Genomic DNA, 16,302 nt, shown 5'->3' on the forward strand with positions numbered 1-16,302 from the left:
AGCGGGTTCCCTGAGCATTCATTCATTCATTCATTCATTCATTCATTCATTCATGTAACATACATTTATTGGGGAGCCACTAGAGTCCTGGTGTCAATAAATGCTGGGAATTGGGAGTTCCCAGGGTTTTGTAACATAGTGGGGATGGCAGACTATCTCCTATTATATGGATGAAATAGGATCTGGATAGACAATATATTCCCTGTTTGTTGCATTTCCCATTTCTTCCTCCCCTACTGCCAGGGGAATGTGGTTTTCATGGAAGAACTTTGGGATTGTTACAGCTGGAATGCCTAGAGAAATAGTCAATATTCAGCTTTCCACTTCTAGAATGGGATTTTTGAGTCCATAGTAGACATCCTTAGGAGAAAAAAAGTTTTCCTGAATTCCTTAAGCTACCACTAGGGTAGCAAGTGCCAGGCTCAGAGGACTTGACTAGAGTCTCACTGGAAGCCTGACACAGAGAGAGCTCAGGAGTGACTCGAGAGGAGCGGTGACTAGGGCATGGAGGAGGGAAGAGCACTCCCCTCTTTCCAGAGTGGAGAATGGGGACAGAGACAGGCTAGGCCAGGTGGTGACTGGCCAAGGTCTTTGTTTTCCCTCACTCTTGGACTTGCACCTGCATGTGGGGGATATGACAGAGACAGGTAGCAAGGAGAGAACCAAAGAATCTTGGAAGGAGTGGTCTGTGTCCTGGGCTCTGTCTTTGGGAGATGCCCCACGGCCGTGTCGGTGCCAACATGGTAGAGGAATGGGCCTTCCCTCCAAGGAGAGACGTTGAGATAAGACCCCTAGTTCCCCTCAGCCTGTACAGGACATGCAGATATCACTAGCCTTACATCGGTCCTGACCTCCAAACCTTTGTGTTGCATGGTTGAGTGTTCCATGGGCCTCTCAAGTCCTAACCTGAAGACCTCTACTGCCCAGTCCATGGTTCAGGCTCTACCTTCAAATACCCCATGTCCATCATTGGCCCCAGCATTGACCTGATCAGGAAAATCAAGAATCAAGGGGACATCCAGGAGCCCCCATCCTCTCCCTCGTCTCCCATCCGACCATTTGTCCAACCGTTCCCCGTGTCCTCACACATTTCTCCCGAATTTACTCTGACTGCATCTCATCTCTGTGCTGAGCTCCCAGCACTCCACTCACACATCAGCACAGGTGCTCACTGGGATCCGAACTTTGTTTCATCCAAGTAAAGCAAGCTGGGAGGAGACAGGGGAAGGCTGGGTGGTGCTGGGCTAAGAATGGGTAACAAGGTATTGGCACCACTGCCCATATGCCCTTAGATCTCACATTACTGTGCGCACTGACTGCCTTTTTCTACCAGCACCCTGGGGCTGCTGAAGTGTGTTCAACAGATACAGGAAGAGGACTACTCATGGTGGGGGGGAGGGTCAGTCCCTCCCCTCAAATAGCCTTCAGCCAGTCTGGAATGGGGGTTGGTGGATAAATGCCCCAGCTCCCTCATTCCTCATAAGAGAGGTACTGAGAATGCAGAATGACTATGGACCCCAGGTGGTCTCCCTGCACCTGGCCATACAGTCTGCAATCCAGGCCCTCCTTGACCTCGCCCATGACTTTCCAGCTGTATCTCCTGCCACTTCCTGCCCCATTAATTCTGAACTGCCTGCAGCTTCTCACACGCGATGTATTGTTTCACCCTCGCACACCTTAGTTCAAGCTGTTCCCTCTGCTTGAAACGATGCCCGTCCCAACATTCTTTCCTGACTCTCACCCATGTTTCACAGCTTAGCTCAGGCAATAACTCATCTACAAATAGTTATTAAGTATCTGCCATGGGCTAGACTGCTACGGGACTACCTAGAACGGGCACCCTGTTGTGACTTGGGGGACCAGGGAAAGGATATCATCAGAAGTGTCATCTAAGTTCTAAGAGATGAGTTTTAGAGAGAGAGGAACAGACCAGGTGGAGAGGGAGGTGGGAAGGAGGGTGACAGTTTTTAAGGCACTAGAAATGGTGCATAGGGCCCAGAGGTGGCAGCTCAATTTGCTAAATGAACCAAAATAAATAAATAAATGACCAAGGTTGGAGTTGAAGCAAAGTAAAAATAAGTAGCAAAAGAGGAAGAAGAAGGGGCATGTGGGGGCAAATGAAGGGGCTTCCTAAGTCACTTTAAAGAACATGGCGCTTTGGCTGGTACAATAGGACAACAGTGCATAGTCCCTGAAGCGCCACGTTGGTCAAATGCTCATCCTCTGAGCTTGCTTATCTGCCCTGGGCTATGCCTCCTCAGTTTGTGTTTGCTTCCCCATCGGACAGCAAGTTTCTACAGGGCAGGAAACACTTCTTGATCTGTTTCTTTGTACCTAACACAGATCCTGCCCCAGAATTGGACTGTAATAAATGCATGGAGTTGGACCACTGAGATGACAGAGAGCCACCCAGGATGTGGCCAAGCCTGCCTGGCCCAGATTCTACCAGAGAAGCCTTACAAAGGAGGGCATGAGGCTCCACCTGCCCTGGCACCACAAAATCCTAATTGTCAGCATGGCACCACGTGATGGGGAAGAGCAGCTGCGAATCTCTATAGGTGGAATGTGACCACTGGGGGCCCCTGCCCAGGAGCATCTCTGCGGCAACCCCAACAGCAACGCCCTGATGTCTGGGCTGGTGGGGGCTACAGAGAAAGGATGTGGAGGAAGACCCTGGATGGACAGCAGGGCTGTGTGGGCTTGTGAGGAGCCCTGGGTGCCTGCCCTAGTGCAAGAGGAGCCGGAGAACCACAGAGGTGTGTGTTCTTGGTATCTCAGCCTCATCTCCAAACCAAGCTCACCCAAATCACAATTTTCTTTCTATGAGCCTAGCAGACAGGGTGAAGCAAAAGTAAGTTTATAGTTGTGAGTATGTAAAACACAGAGCTTATTCTTGTATTACTATTTCTTAATTATTGTATTATTTTCCATACAAACAACTGTAAACCTACTTTTGCCCACCCTGTATAATGTATACTACATACATATTTATTAAGTAGGTGAAGCACCTTATTAAAATTTAAGTTGTATGTGGCTAAGGGTTGTTTTGTACACTTGCTGAATCTCCAGAACCTAGAATAGGGCGAACATATAGCAGGTGTTAAAGATTATTTATTTAATACAATGAATTATACTTTTTGTGGCTCTGAGAGGAAAGAGCTTTTTCCCAAGGTTGCACCAACAGAGAGGACAGATCAGGTAGGTGAGCTAAGTCTTCCGGTTTCCAAGCTGGTAGCTTCCCTGGGCTGCAGTGCCCCCACTGGAGAAGAGCTGAACTGCCCTGGGCCCCAGGAGACACCTGATCTGACCTGAGCTGAGCCTGGCTGCAGCCTGATGTAAGACCAAGGGCTTAGGATGGCGAGCTGAGGGTGGGAGGTGGGATAGAGACCTAAAACCAGAATCTTGGAGCCCTCTGCATGTATGGACACTCTGCATGTTAGTGACTGAGGGGGCACATGTGAGAGGTCAGAGTTGAAGCTAGGGGTAGAATCATACATAAGCTCTGAAGAAATTGCCTGGAAGACTGAGAGTGGAGAAGAAAGCAGGCTTTGCCACAGAAACTTGAAAGGAAAGTGATCCATGCAGGAGGTCCTCAGGGAGGAAGCAGAAGACTGGCAAAGTCCACTGAACTGGGCTGAAAGAGGACGGCATGGTATTGAACAGCAAGAGCAACACAGGCACGGTTAAATCTCCACCGGCTGTTTCACCGGCTACGAATGACTTATGCTGCGCAGGATACTTGCCTATAAGAGCTTCAGTTTCCTTTACTTACATATAAATGGATGCTACCTCCTTTCAGGGTCCCTAGAAAGCTTTCCCAGAACCCCAAACAAGGGAAGCACTCCATACATGCTGTGACTATTATGTTGGTGGTGGTGGTGTTATTGCAAGTGCTGACCATTAAGAAGAAAATATCAGTTTAGTAAGGGGAAGGGAAAGAAAGGCAAAGAAGACAAGAATCAGATTGCAGGAAGTTAAGGGGAGCCAAAGAAACAGTGTGTGTAGGTCGGTTTGCGGAGGAATTCAGTAGTGCAAGAAGTTGAGAAATCCCGAGCTTGGGCAGCAGGAAGGCTAGCAGTGTCTTTACGAGAGAAAAGACAAGTGAATTCACACAGGCAAAAGAGAGGGAAGCTGTAGAGATGAGAAACCCAAGCCATCAGAGAACAGTGAGAGCCAGGACCAGGCCCCGGGAGTGGGCAGAGACGGTCCCCCAGAGGAGAAGGGGCACCCCAGTATTCTCTGTATCTGACCTGCTTTTGCTCCTTTTACCAGTGTCCCTCTTAGGCCTGGATTTGAAAGTCTTTCCTGCGGCCTCTCCCAAAGACAGTGGCAGAAAGCAGACTTGCCTAGAAGTGAAGAGGTCCAAGTTCTGGTCTGACCTTGACATTTGTACTTGGCTGAGCTCCAATCCTTCCTGAGCCCTAGTGTCCTCTTTGTGGCCGGAGTGATCCTTTCGGTGATTCTGTAACTATATCATCACACTAAGCATTATAAAATATTTCTTCTTATGAAATTTTTCTCCACTCTGATTGGAAGGAAGGGGGGGGGGCTTTAAGCTGAAGCTATCACTTCTTCCAGCAATTGGGACAATGTTTCTGCTTCAGATGCATTGCCATTGCCAGCAGATCGGGCAACACCATACATGCTGGCAGATCAGAGGCTGAGCCTCCTGGTATTTAAATAGCATGTGCACTTTGTCTTGGCCTCTGGAGCCAAGCAAGAGATAGGCAGGAGCTTTGCTGAGTGTTGCTGTTGACGAGGCACTCCATGGCTGCAGGCTTCTGAATCCTCAGAAAAAACAACAATTACAGTGCACACTACACTGTCCTCCAAGGCAGCAAATATATCAGCTGCTGGTTATTTTGATACCCTGGAAAAAAGCTCTTTTGAGAAAAATCTAGTACATATAGAGAAAATTCTTATCCTCTGCTTGTCTGCACCACTTCTGCCTGCCACCCTGCCAGCTGTTTCTTGTTCCTATAAATATAGATGGTCCAAGCCTTAAGGTCCTTCTCCCAGTGACCTTGGAGAAGGACATTTCTGCTTGGACCCTTCTTGAAAGTGGAAGAGGCAAGAGAAGAGACACATGGCTGTGGTCTCTGTAGCAAAGCTGGTCTGATCTGGAACCAGCTGGAAACCAGTCCAGTGTGGATGGGTTGTCTGACAGCCGCAAATGGCTCTGACCTTCATTGGATTCGGTAAATATTCACTGAGCACCTAGCCAGGCCCTGTGCTAAGACCTAGGGAGATTCTAGTAAACATGCAAACACTTAATAATCAGCCCCCACCAGGACATGAGCTCTCTGAGAACAGGTACCCCAGCCATCTCACAGTGCCTGGCACATAGTAGGTTCTCATAATTCATCTTTGGAGTATTTATTTGTTGCTTACATATTTGTATTCACATGTTCTTATTCAAGGTCCTTAAAATTCAGGGACAGAAACAGAGCTAGTCATGAATGGAAAGGAGTGTTTATTAAACCAACCATGTGCCATCAGAATATAATCAAGAATTGGGGGGGGGGTCTAGGCTTCTAGTCCATTTACGTTATGTTTCCATTTCCCTTTTATATACAACAAAAGCAAAACCACAAGTGCCCCAAATCCCTTTGTCCTTCTGGGTGATGCCACAGGACATAGACCAAAACTCTGCATTCAACAACTAAATTCTCTGTTATTCTAAAAATGTCAACTTCTTCCCTAAATTCCCCAGATAGCTATTATGTGGGCTTAGGACTGGTGCTTTTAAACAAGTTTATACATGCCATGATTGATGAATGAATTTGTCCTATTGTCTGGAAATGTCTTTGTTTAATTGACAATAATAAATATCTTAACAGATCACCCTGGCTCTGATGCTACTTCTGCAGAAAGGGCCATTTGTGGTGAACCGAGTCACTAGAACTCACCTCCAAGGTGTGTGCATCCACCAGTCTGTACCACTCAGAAGTGGACAAACCTTTGCTGGCAAAAAATGAGGCCATATCAAAGCTAAAGCTGACTTCCAGTTCCAGGGCTTTCTTCCTGCCTCATCCTTCACAAAACAGGCACAGATGGGGTGGACTTAGGCATGAGGCAAAGGTGAAACTAGAAAGATGTGGAGACCTCAGACCAATCTGTGTCAAGGCAGTGAGAAGTGCCTAAGAAGAGCCTCACCTTGCTTGCAAGCCCTCTAGTAGGAATAAAGGGCCACGCTTGGACTTAGAGCAAGGGTGGCCCCTCTACCTCACTAAATCCATGCACCTGAGGGTGATCTTCACCTGAGTTGTGCTGGCATGGCTTCACCAAAGAAGGGACTCAGTGCCTGTCCCTTCTCTGTCTCTTTCTCCACATCCCTTTCCCCCCCTTGCGTTGGGCAAAGGGGAGGGGTTCAGCAAACTGCCCCGGAGATGTGAAGATATCTGACTGAATTCCACACCAGAGAAAGCTGAGTGGTAATTTTGAAAGACATATAAATCCCCCAGAACAACATTACAATTAACAACGCACATTTGGTGAACAATCTGATTTAAGGGATATTTCTGACTTGCTAGTGGGGGGGGCTGGAGCAAGAAAGGGCCAGCGGTTTGTCCAGCGAGCTCCCCTGCTAGGCTCCGAATCCATGGAACCCAAGAAATGTTGGCGGGCCAGGCAGGAGATCCTACCACACTTCAAGTCCGTGCTTGGGATAAAGAGGAATTTGGGTTGGGGCTGGGGCAGCGCAGAAGGCTTGCTGTCTGGGTCAGTTTAGAGTCGCAGACCCCTTGCAAAGCTGATAAAAACTGTAGACCTTCTACGTAGAAAAAAATGTACACACTGCACACAAATGTACAAATCTTCCTACAATTTCAGAGGGGCCAGGGACCCCGGGAACTTCCAGAACTTAAGGCCCGCGTCTAGGTTCTGACGCCAAAGTCCTCTGTCCCTGGTCCCCTCGCGGGACTCGCCCTGCCTAGCAGCCTTCCAGCGGTTTTGGCTCTCAGGAGCGGTAGCACCTGCATCTTACGGGACTTCTTTGGGTGCTCGCTTCCCCCGGGGGGATGGGAGGTGTCCCAGGCGCAAAACTCCTTTGGCTTTTCTCTCCAGACTGTGAGGCCCAGCCAAGCCTAAGAAACGGAGGGGAAACGCCGGGAGAACCACTAGGAGCTGACCGCAGGAAGCGAGAGGGCCTGAGGGAACTCCGCCCACCTGCAGCCCGGTAGCCCATTGGCCACCCCGGGCCAGCACCCCTGCCCGGTGTCCTAGAAAATCCCCGCCGGTTCGCGGCCCCTTCGACCCCCGAGCGTTTCCATTTGACCTCTGGGGTTTGAACCTTTCCATGGCTGAATTGAGCCAGTCCAACTGGGAGCGATTGATCCCTTGTCCCCAAGACCCGCTACAGCCCAGCACCTCAGCCCAGCCCAGACAGGTGCGGGGCTCGGGCTCGGGAGGGCTGGAGTGCGGGGCGGATGGAGTGAGGAGGAGTCTGGGAGGAGGGGCTAAGAATTCCAGAAGCCGTGTAAAAGCCTCTGGAGCTCCTGTACGGTACGGCAGAGAGCGTCGGGAACCGGAGGGAGCGCAGCACAGGGTGAGTCCCGCGGCCGGGAGCCGAATCCGAGAGGCGCGCAGCGCGGGCGGGGCGGGGGCTGGTGGGACTGGGCTCACCGGGAGAAGTGCATGGATTTCGGTTTAACAAGAGCTCCTTGCACCCCCGAGGCTCCCTTGGGCTGAAGTGCAGCGGCGAGAGAAGCGTCCCAAGTGGGTGCAGGAGCGCAGGAGCCTCGGCACGCGGGCAAGTGGTGGAGAGAAGCGGTCTTTCTCGTCGCGGAGTTCCCGGGTCTCCCGATGGTCCGAAGTCCGGGGGACCACCCTGGCGCCTGCAGTAGTCGTGCGGCAGTGTCAGGGACGATTAGCTCGAGGGCTAGAAGGGGACTGCGCGCAAGTGAGGGAGAGCGAAGGAGCGTGCCGAGAGGGATGCGCGGGCGAGGAGCGCGCCTGGACCGCAGGAGTGCTGGTCTGCACCGCGAAAAGAGAGTGCACCGTGAGCGTGGGCTGGGTTGTGCTCCGGGTCTGGAAAGTGCTGCGCTGCCTCCAGGTAAGGGAACTGGAGCGGCTGGGCGCGCTGGACCTGGTGCTGGGAATGGAGCAAGGGTTTTTCGGGCTCTTCTGCGCGTCGCTGGAGGGCTGGGAGTCCCGAGTGAGGGTCTCCGGAGCTTGATGAAAGAAGCCTGCGCGCCCAGAGACCACGGAGCCGCGCTGGACCGAGTTCGCCGATGCTCGGCTGGGCTTCTTGGGTCACATGCCTCACCTCCAGCTGTCTTCTGCCAGATGTGGGAGACGCTAGCATGAAGGGGTGGGGCGGGCAGCGCCTTGGGTCCAGGCAGCAAAGATTGAGGGGAGAGAAAACTTAAGGGTCAGAGAGCGGCTTCTTTAAACCAACACAAGAAGCATAGCTCTGTTTGATTACAACTTTCCTTACTCTTTCAACAACAATAACAAAAATCTACGAAATTCTCATGGAAGGTGTTTTCCGCTGAACTTTCTCTTCTTTTGTGAACTGAGAGATTAAAAAGGAGCTTGCTTGCTAGGCTGGTTTTTCCAAGTTGTTCCAGGTTGGAAGTCGTAACAGTATAAAGGATAATTTATGAGTGTTTCATGCATTAAAGTATATTACAGCAGAGCCTTTTGGGTGCTGTGGGTATTATGGAAAACTTAGTGCACATTCCTAGCCGGAAACCAAAATAGTGCTCTCCTGGGTTTCTCTGCCCTGTCTGTCATCTTGGAGAAAAGGCACTTGATTAATTGTCCTGGCTCCATCCTCTGGGCGTACCACTGCTAGTGCCAGCCCCTCCTCCCCCACTCGCACAGCCAGCTGCATTCTACAAATTGAGAGTCGCGCTGGAGGGCCCACCAGTAACTTATCTACAGGGTCTTCAAACTCTTGAAGCTGTCAGTTAAGTCTGCTGGAGGGGAATATTTCTTGCTCAGTGTTTATAGTTTCCTATGAATGTCTGAAACTTTCTCCCTCTGCAGAGCCACAGAAGGAAATCTAGAAAGTCTACTTTAGATCTGATGGGTCTTTTCTGTGGAATAAGTCATATGTCAGCCGGGGCAATCCCAGTGTCAATCCAGGATGGGCAGTGTTCCCAGAGGTTCAGAGGAGACTGGAGGTGGGGGGCAGTGAGAGTAGGCTGAGGGCTAAGATTGGCCCTGCTGGCATGGACAAATGGAGGAAGTGAGTGTTCCTCACACTTGGGTCCTTGGGGGGGTGTGACTAACATCCCATGCTACCAAACCCCTCACCCGTGCTGTTTCCAATATTTTCATGCAGGTGACAAAAAAGGCAACTTTGAAAGAAAACATGTCAGGAGGCACCACCAAGGTCTCTGGAGCTAACTCTAGTTCTTTTTTTTTTTATAACCAGCTGCTGGTGCCGCACCTTCCCCAGGCAGTCATCTTACCCCAAATGCAGCCCAACTCCACTAAAGAATTGAAAAATTGGGCGCACTCAGGGCAGTCATCCTAGTATTGGTGACACTTTCTGTTCACTTAGCAATTCTCAAGACTGAGGTTCTCACCACCTCTCATTGCCCACCCATATCTCCCATCCAGGGGACCAGTGGGAGGAGGGGATAAAGCCTCACACTCCGCTTCTCTCCCTTCTCTCTTGCATGGAGAAATCTACACCTTGGCCAGGAGGGGGGCCCCAGATACCGACATCAGCAGAGAGGGCAGGGCAGGGCAGGGCAGGGCTGCAGCCGGAGGGAAGTTTCTCATCATTAATGAGATTAAGCTGATGAGAAAAACTCACTTCACTTTTAAATGTGCAGCAGCAGTGCTGCTGCACATTCATGGAGTGCCCCCTTGCGAAACAGCTGCATTGGAGCTGTGGAAAAGCCACAAAGGAGACACATCACTGCTTTTCCTGACCAGGCACGGAGCAGTCACCCAAACACAGCACCACACCAGGACCAGAGGCCTGACCATTTATCTTCTCCCAGGAAGACCCAAGTAGGGACTTCAGGGACCAGAGCAGGTGGATCTTTAAGACCTTTGCTGGAAGCAAACTCTCTCTGCTTTCAGGAGACAGTGGAAGGCTTGCTGAGGATTCACTTAAAATTTCTGGACATTCTGAGCAAACAACCCATGCTCCTAGAGAGTTTCTCTTTCTTTGATTGAGCTTACAGACCATCAGCTAAACTGTCAGCTAAACCGTCAGCCTACAGGCTTAGCTGGTATGAGAAGTCAGCTCTGTGAGGGAGCAGGGTTTTTTTAAAATTAATTAATTAATTAATTTATTTATTTACAGAGACAGAGTCTGAGAGAGGGACAGATAGGGACAGACAGACAGACAGGAATGGAGAGAGATGAGAAGCATCAATCATCAGTTTTTCGTTTTTTGTTACGACATCTTAGTTGTTCATTGATTGCTTTCTCGAAATATGTGCCTTGACTGCGGGCCTTCAGCAGACCGAGTAACCCCTTGCTCAAGCCAGCGACCTTGGGTCCAAGCTGGTGAGCTTTGCAGAAACCAGATGAATCCATGTTCAAGCTGGCGACCTTGGGGTCTCGAACCTGGGTCCTCCGCATCCCAGTCTGACGCTCTATCCACTGCACCACCGCCTGGTCAGGCAGAGGGAGCAGTTTTATAGAACAGCATGTGATAGTGGCATCAGGTAAATTAATGGAGATGGGAAACCCTTCCCTAACCTACTCCCAGAGACCCTGCTTACTGACAGTAGAGGAACAGTTAACACCCTAACTTCAAATAGCAGTGAAACCTAGGTGGCCCCAAGGCAGAAATGCAGCTAGAGAAACTGAGGCTTTGGGGGGTCACAAGCCTTTTGGTTGGACACGCACAAAGATTGTCACTGTTTGAGCTGAGGAGGATAGTCCTTCAGCCACAAAGTGTGGCCGAGACTAGAATAATAAAAGCATACAATAAAGGAGAGTTTCTCATGCTTCATGATGTTTTCATTACTCTCCTATGGGCTACTCCACATGTTTTTGAGGAGTCTCTATAGACTCTTGGCCTCAGACTATGACACAGTAGGATTCAGACTGAAACATTGAGATGACCTCTTGATATTTTTCTCCTGCATTTTGGTTAACTTCTGGAGGTAGTTTCCTGAGTTCTGAGACAGGAGGGAAAGTAGCTTTGTGACCTTGAACATGTTACTAAACTTCTCAGGCTTCAATTTCACAATCTGTAGGACAAGTGCATTGAGTTATCAGTGTTTTTCAATGGAGTTGTTGGCAATTGGGTACAATTCTTGGGTAAATATGACCTATTTACATAATGCAGGAAGTTTAGTATCCCTGTCTTATCTACTAAATACTGGAAGTCATGGTGACCACCAAAGACTACGCTCCCTGCCCCCTGCCATGCCACATATGAGTAAATGCTTATTTATTGGATAATATTGTTCCCAGTGGAGAACTCCCTTGGAAATTACCCATGAGGTTCTTTCTTCCAGGCCCTAATGTTGGGCATCAATTTCATCATTGAGTTGGGACTTCAGCCCTGGGCTTGAGCCTCCAAGGACCAGCATTTCAGGCTCCAGGAAGCCATTGACAGGAACACCAGTCCCACTAGGCATCATCCTTTGCCTTTTGTCAATGGAGTGTGCCTTTGAATGACCTACATGAAAACAAAACCAGAAGAGTGAGGGGGAAGGGACAGGTGGTATTAGAGCACAGCAGCCTCCATATGTGCCATATGCCATTAAAACACAGGCAGACTGCTGGCCCTGGGTGTCCACAGCACTGGGAGAAGACCTTCCCTCTTCCACTAAAGGGATCATACTGTGGCACCAGGAGATCCCTGAAAGAACAAGGAAGCAGAAGCTTCCCCAGAATGGAGAGCACTTAATACCACCTGGGTACGTATTGCTATCAAATTAACACCACTGTGCCCAAGCTGTGAGAATAAATGGGAATCAATAATGTGATGTGTGATTGAAAAAAGTTGGCCCACAGTGCTGCCCTGGAGGGATGGTGTTTGCAGTCCTGGGTTTATTCTCAAAGAGAACAGCTCACCTTGGCCTTACCTTGGCCCAAGCTCTCACTGGAGAATAGTTTGGTTATTCACAGTGCAAAGGGCTAAAATGAGTCTCTTTGGAGGATATTATAGGAACACCTACCTGCTATTCACACCCCGAAGTAGTAGAAGAGAGAAAACTAGGGCTCATAAAAAGTTTGGAGTTGATTTCTAATGAAGCCAAAAAAAAAAAAAAAAAAAAAAAAAGACTGGGAGACCTAAGGAGATCCCCTGGGAGGTTGATACTCATCTGATACTGCAATCTGTCAGGTGGGACTAGCAAATATCAATACTTTTGAATTGCCCCAGAGTTTAGCCAACGCCTTTCTTCTTTTTTTTTTTTCCGAAGCTGGAAACGGGGAGAGACAGTCAGACAGACTCCCTCAGCGCCCGACCGGGATCCACCCAGCACGCCCACCAGGGGGCGACGCTCTGCCCACCAGGGGGCGATGCTCTGCCTCTCCGGGGTGTCGCTCTGTTGTGACCAGAGCCACTCCAGCGCCTGGGGCAGAGGCCGAGGAGCCATCCCCAAAGCCCGGGCCATCTTTGCTCCAATGGAGCCTCACTGCGGGAGGGGAAGAGAGAGACAGAGAGGAAGGAGAGAGGGAGGGGTGGAGAAGCAGATGGGCGCTTCTCCTGTGTGCCCTGGCCTGGAATCGAACCCGGGACCCCTTGCACGCCAGGCCGACGCTCACTGAGCCAACCGGCCAGGGCCTAGCCAACGCCTTTCACTTGCAGAAAATCTTTTTATTAGCAGTAGTATTAGCCAGAGTCAGATAGTTAGCGTTCCCTTGAAAATTCACCACCAGGCTAAGCAGATGGACATGTTTTGGTGCCGTCCATGGTGGCTTCTACAGGTGGAGAGGATCTGGCTCTGAAGTCAGTGGGAAGGAACAGCCCAAGCTTCACACAGAAGCCCTGCCATGTGGAGGGCAGTTACAACCCACTATGACTGAGACACCTTCCCAGGAGCCAGAGTATTTGCTATTTGGTACAGATGGGCTGATTTTCCATTTTCCTTTGGCTCTTCTATCAGTGGCTAGAGTCAGTGGTTATGTATCGTCTGTCTGCTTGCTGCATGCTGTTCCCGAGTGAGCCCAGAGAGGACCACCTGGTACAAGCCGTGAGTGCTCAGCCCAGGTTGGGGGTGCAGGGAGGTCCTGTCTCAGCCCCTCATCATGTGGATCTGAGGTGTGGTCACAGTGACTCGTATGCCTCACTTGCCCAGTCTGGTGAAATGCCATTCCATGTTGGAACCTGAGCAGACCTGGCTTAGAGGTGAAGACAATGGGCTACCACAACCTTATGTTGAATCCCCACGGGTGTGGGAGATGCCAAGTGAGTCAGGTCCCTTTGGACTGTGATTTTGAAGGGAGGAGCAGTCATACTGGGCTTTACCTGCAGGAAGGATGCTGAACTAGGTAAGCAGAGAGGAAGGAGAGGAGCACCAGGGGAGCAGATGTAGGAAAGCATCTCTCGTACCCAGTTCCTCTTCCAGAAAACAGAGATTACAGTAGTACCTCCTCTGCTAGACTGCTGTGCATGGCAGGTGGAATGATGCTGGTGGGACATCAGCACGGGTCTCATACACAGTGGATGCTCTACAGACACCAACCCCTTCCCCTCGTGTTCTCCCTTGGTAGGACTGATCTGAAAGGGGTGCTTTCTTAATGCCTTTTCACTTCAGGTCACACAATATTATTCTTCATTTTTATGTCTATATTTTGACCTTCTGTGATTAACATTCTCATTCTGATAGCACCTTAACCAAATTCTTCATCTTCTTAATTTTCTTTGCCTCATAATATCCGAGTAGAAGGAGACCCGTGGATATGCTTCTGTAATTTCCTTCCAGAGGCGAACTTCTCAGACTTTTATTTCAGAAATGTTATGCAATGCTCTCTAAATAAGGCATTTCTTGAGGATGGCCATTTGTACTGGCAGCTTTCAGAGTGTTTTGTTTCCTTACCCCATATAACTTCTCCTTCAACAACTAGTATCATTAGGATTTTTTTTATTTTATTTTATTTTTGTATCTTATTGAATTTATAAGAGAAGGAAGAAGGAAGCTGTGAATTTTTCTGTGGTAGCAGGGTGTGTGTGCACTCCCATAACTAGGGGCAGGGGCTGAGCACTTGTTGCTGAATTACATATAACCTGTGGTTAAAGGGGGGACAGTCCCCACACCCCTGGGGAGGGAGGTCCACCAGCTTATCAGGCCACTGGATTGATTTTCCTTCTCCCAATTAGCATCTTTATTAAAATGTCAGCCAGGGGACTGAGCACTACGTGTGGGGGAATCGTGACAAATATAAATCGTGACCCTTCCCCAGGAGCTTGCTCAGGAACCAAAATTAAAATAACATTAAGGTCTCATCAGATCACGTGAATGAAGTAAGACCATAGGGCCTGTGGTAAATCACGAAGGGTATTCCCCACCAAAAGGTGACAGGCCTTATGTCTCTTTTGCTTTGCAGGGTTATAGGTTCAATGTGGCCAGATCTTCCAACTCTTCAAAAAGAGTCAAAACTTTGAGTTTGAATGTGTAACTTCTTCATTTTCCAAACATCTGTGCAGAGCAAACAAAATCTGTCAGCAAGCTTTGTTACCTTCTCAACTAGACTTGGAGCAGTTGAGAGCAGTATCTGAGGGGAGCAAGATAAAGAGAAGTGGCTGTAAGAGCTCAGAGAAGGAGAGATCTGAGTGATGAGTTGCCCTCTGGGAAGACTTCCTGGAGGAGGAGATGTCTTACTGGCGGGTAGATTTAATAGAAGAAGCTTGGTACAAAATCACATGGATTTTATTGGTTCTAGGACCACATTCCTTATCTCTCTAAGCCTCAGTTTCCTCATCTATAAAAGGGAATCATAAGGTCCTCTGGGATGGCAGTTATAGGGGTGAGCGGAATGAATGCTAGAAGGCCCTTACTTAGCTCAGAGCCTGGAATATAGCAAGTGCCCGGTAAGCCTGAGCTCAGTCACCTATTTCTGCCTTAGGAACAGGATAGAAGATGTAGATTATTTTTCTTCTCTCCTTCCCTCTTCCTGCTCTTCCCCAAAGCCTGTGTCCCTGTGCCCACCTGTCAGAATCCCATTCTTTCGAAAACCCGACCTGGGCCACGGCAGACAAACACAAGTCCCCTTGGTGAGAAAGGAAAGTACTCTGGGAGGCTGTATAGACACACAAAGCAAATATTCAAGGAATTCTTAGGAAAAAAAAAATTGTAAATCTGGAGTTTTGCACAAGGCCATCATAGGAACATGTTTTCTCAATTAGCGTGCACATTGCTTAGAGTGAAGTCACTGAGCCCGTGGCTCATCAGGGCTGACTCGCGCTGAGCCACCTGATCTGGACTTCACTTTCCATGACCTAAATCTGATTCAGCCAACCCTGTCACTGCCCCTCACTGTCAAAACAAAGTCACCCCAAATCCCTAACCAAGGTGGAGACACACGCATGCTCCTGAAAAGCAATCAGATTTCAGGTCCTGGATATGTTCACTGAAGATTGAGAAAGACAGCCATAGTCTTGGTGGTAGATTGCTAGATTGCCCACAGCCCCTCCTGTTGTCCCTTCCTTGAGCATTTATTGTTAGATCACGACTGTGCATTGCCCATCAGAACAGATGAGAGCTTTGGGTTCTGAAAACAGAGAAAAGAGTTGCTTTTGCGAAGCATGCATCAACTGCTTAAAATATTACTAGTCGGTGCCAGAGATCAGAGATTATGTTTTCTGGATGGTTTCCTAGCTGGACCCTTTTCCAAGTGAACAGCTTTGTCAGATTTCTGTAATTTCTGAAATGTTTATTAATGATGGCCCCTTACCAGAGGGATGGTTCAGGGTGCACAATTAGCAGCTTGCCTCAGAAGCAAAGCTGCTGCCCAACATCCCACAAGATCAAACCAGGAGTTAAAAACACTTAAATCAACTGCCATAGACTACAGGAAAGGAAAATCTTTCTCAAAGTACTCATCGAGACCCACTATGGAGATGTGAAATCAATTTACTGGTCTCTCTAAATGAAACAGGGTAGAGTAAAATTTTAACAACTTAATGTATGTTGCATGTAGCAAGGAAAAGTAATTGTGAAACTGTTGGGGTTTTTTGGGTTTTTTTGTGACAGAGATGGAGAGAGTCAGAAAGAGGGACAGATAGAGATAGAAAGACAGGAAGGGAGAGAGATGAGAAACATCAATTCTTCATTGCAACACCTTAGTTGTTCATTGATTGCTTTCTCATATGTGCCTTGCCTGGGGGACTACAGCAGACCAAGTGACCCCTTGCTTGAGCCAGTGACCTTGGGC

General features: G+C 49.0%; 1 protein-coding gene across 2 annotated transcripts in view; it reads left to right on the forward strand.

The window, feature by feature from the left end:
• The first annotated feature begins 7,356 nt into the window (after positions 1 to 7,356).
• NGF (nerve growth factor) overlaps positions 7,357 to 16,302 on the forward strand; it is a 71,413-nt gene continuing 62,467 nt past the window's right edge. Inside the window, exon 1 of one of the 2 annotated variants that reach the window (XM_066268217.1) lies at positions 7,357 to 7,546. The gene's annotated coding sequence lies outside the window, so the exon portion shown is untranslated. The remainder of the gene's footprint in view (positions 7,547 to 16,302) is intronic. The other variant, XM_066268216.1, reaches the window with a different exon arrangement.

The sequence above is a fragment of the Saccopteryx bilineata genome, chromosome 3 (assembly GCF_036850765.1).
Source record: "Saccopteryx bilineata isolate mSacBil1 chromosome 3, mSacBil1_pri_phased_curated, whole genome shotgun sequence".
Classification (NCBI taxonomy): Eukaryota; Metazoa; Chordata; class Mammalia; order Chiroptera; family Emballonuridae; genus Saccopteryx; species Saccopteryx bilineata.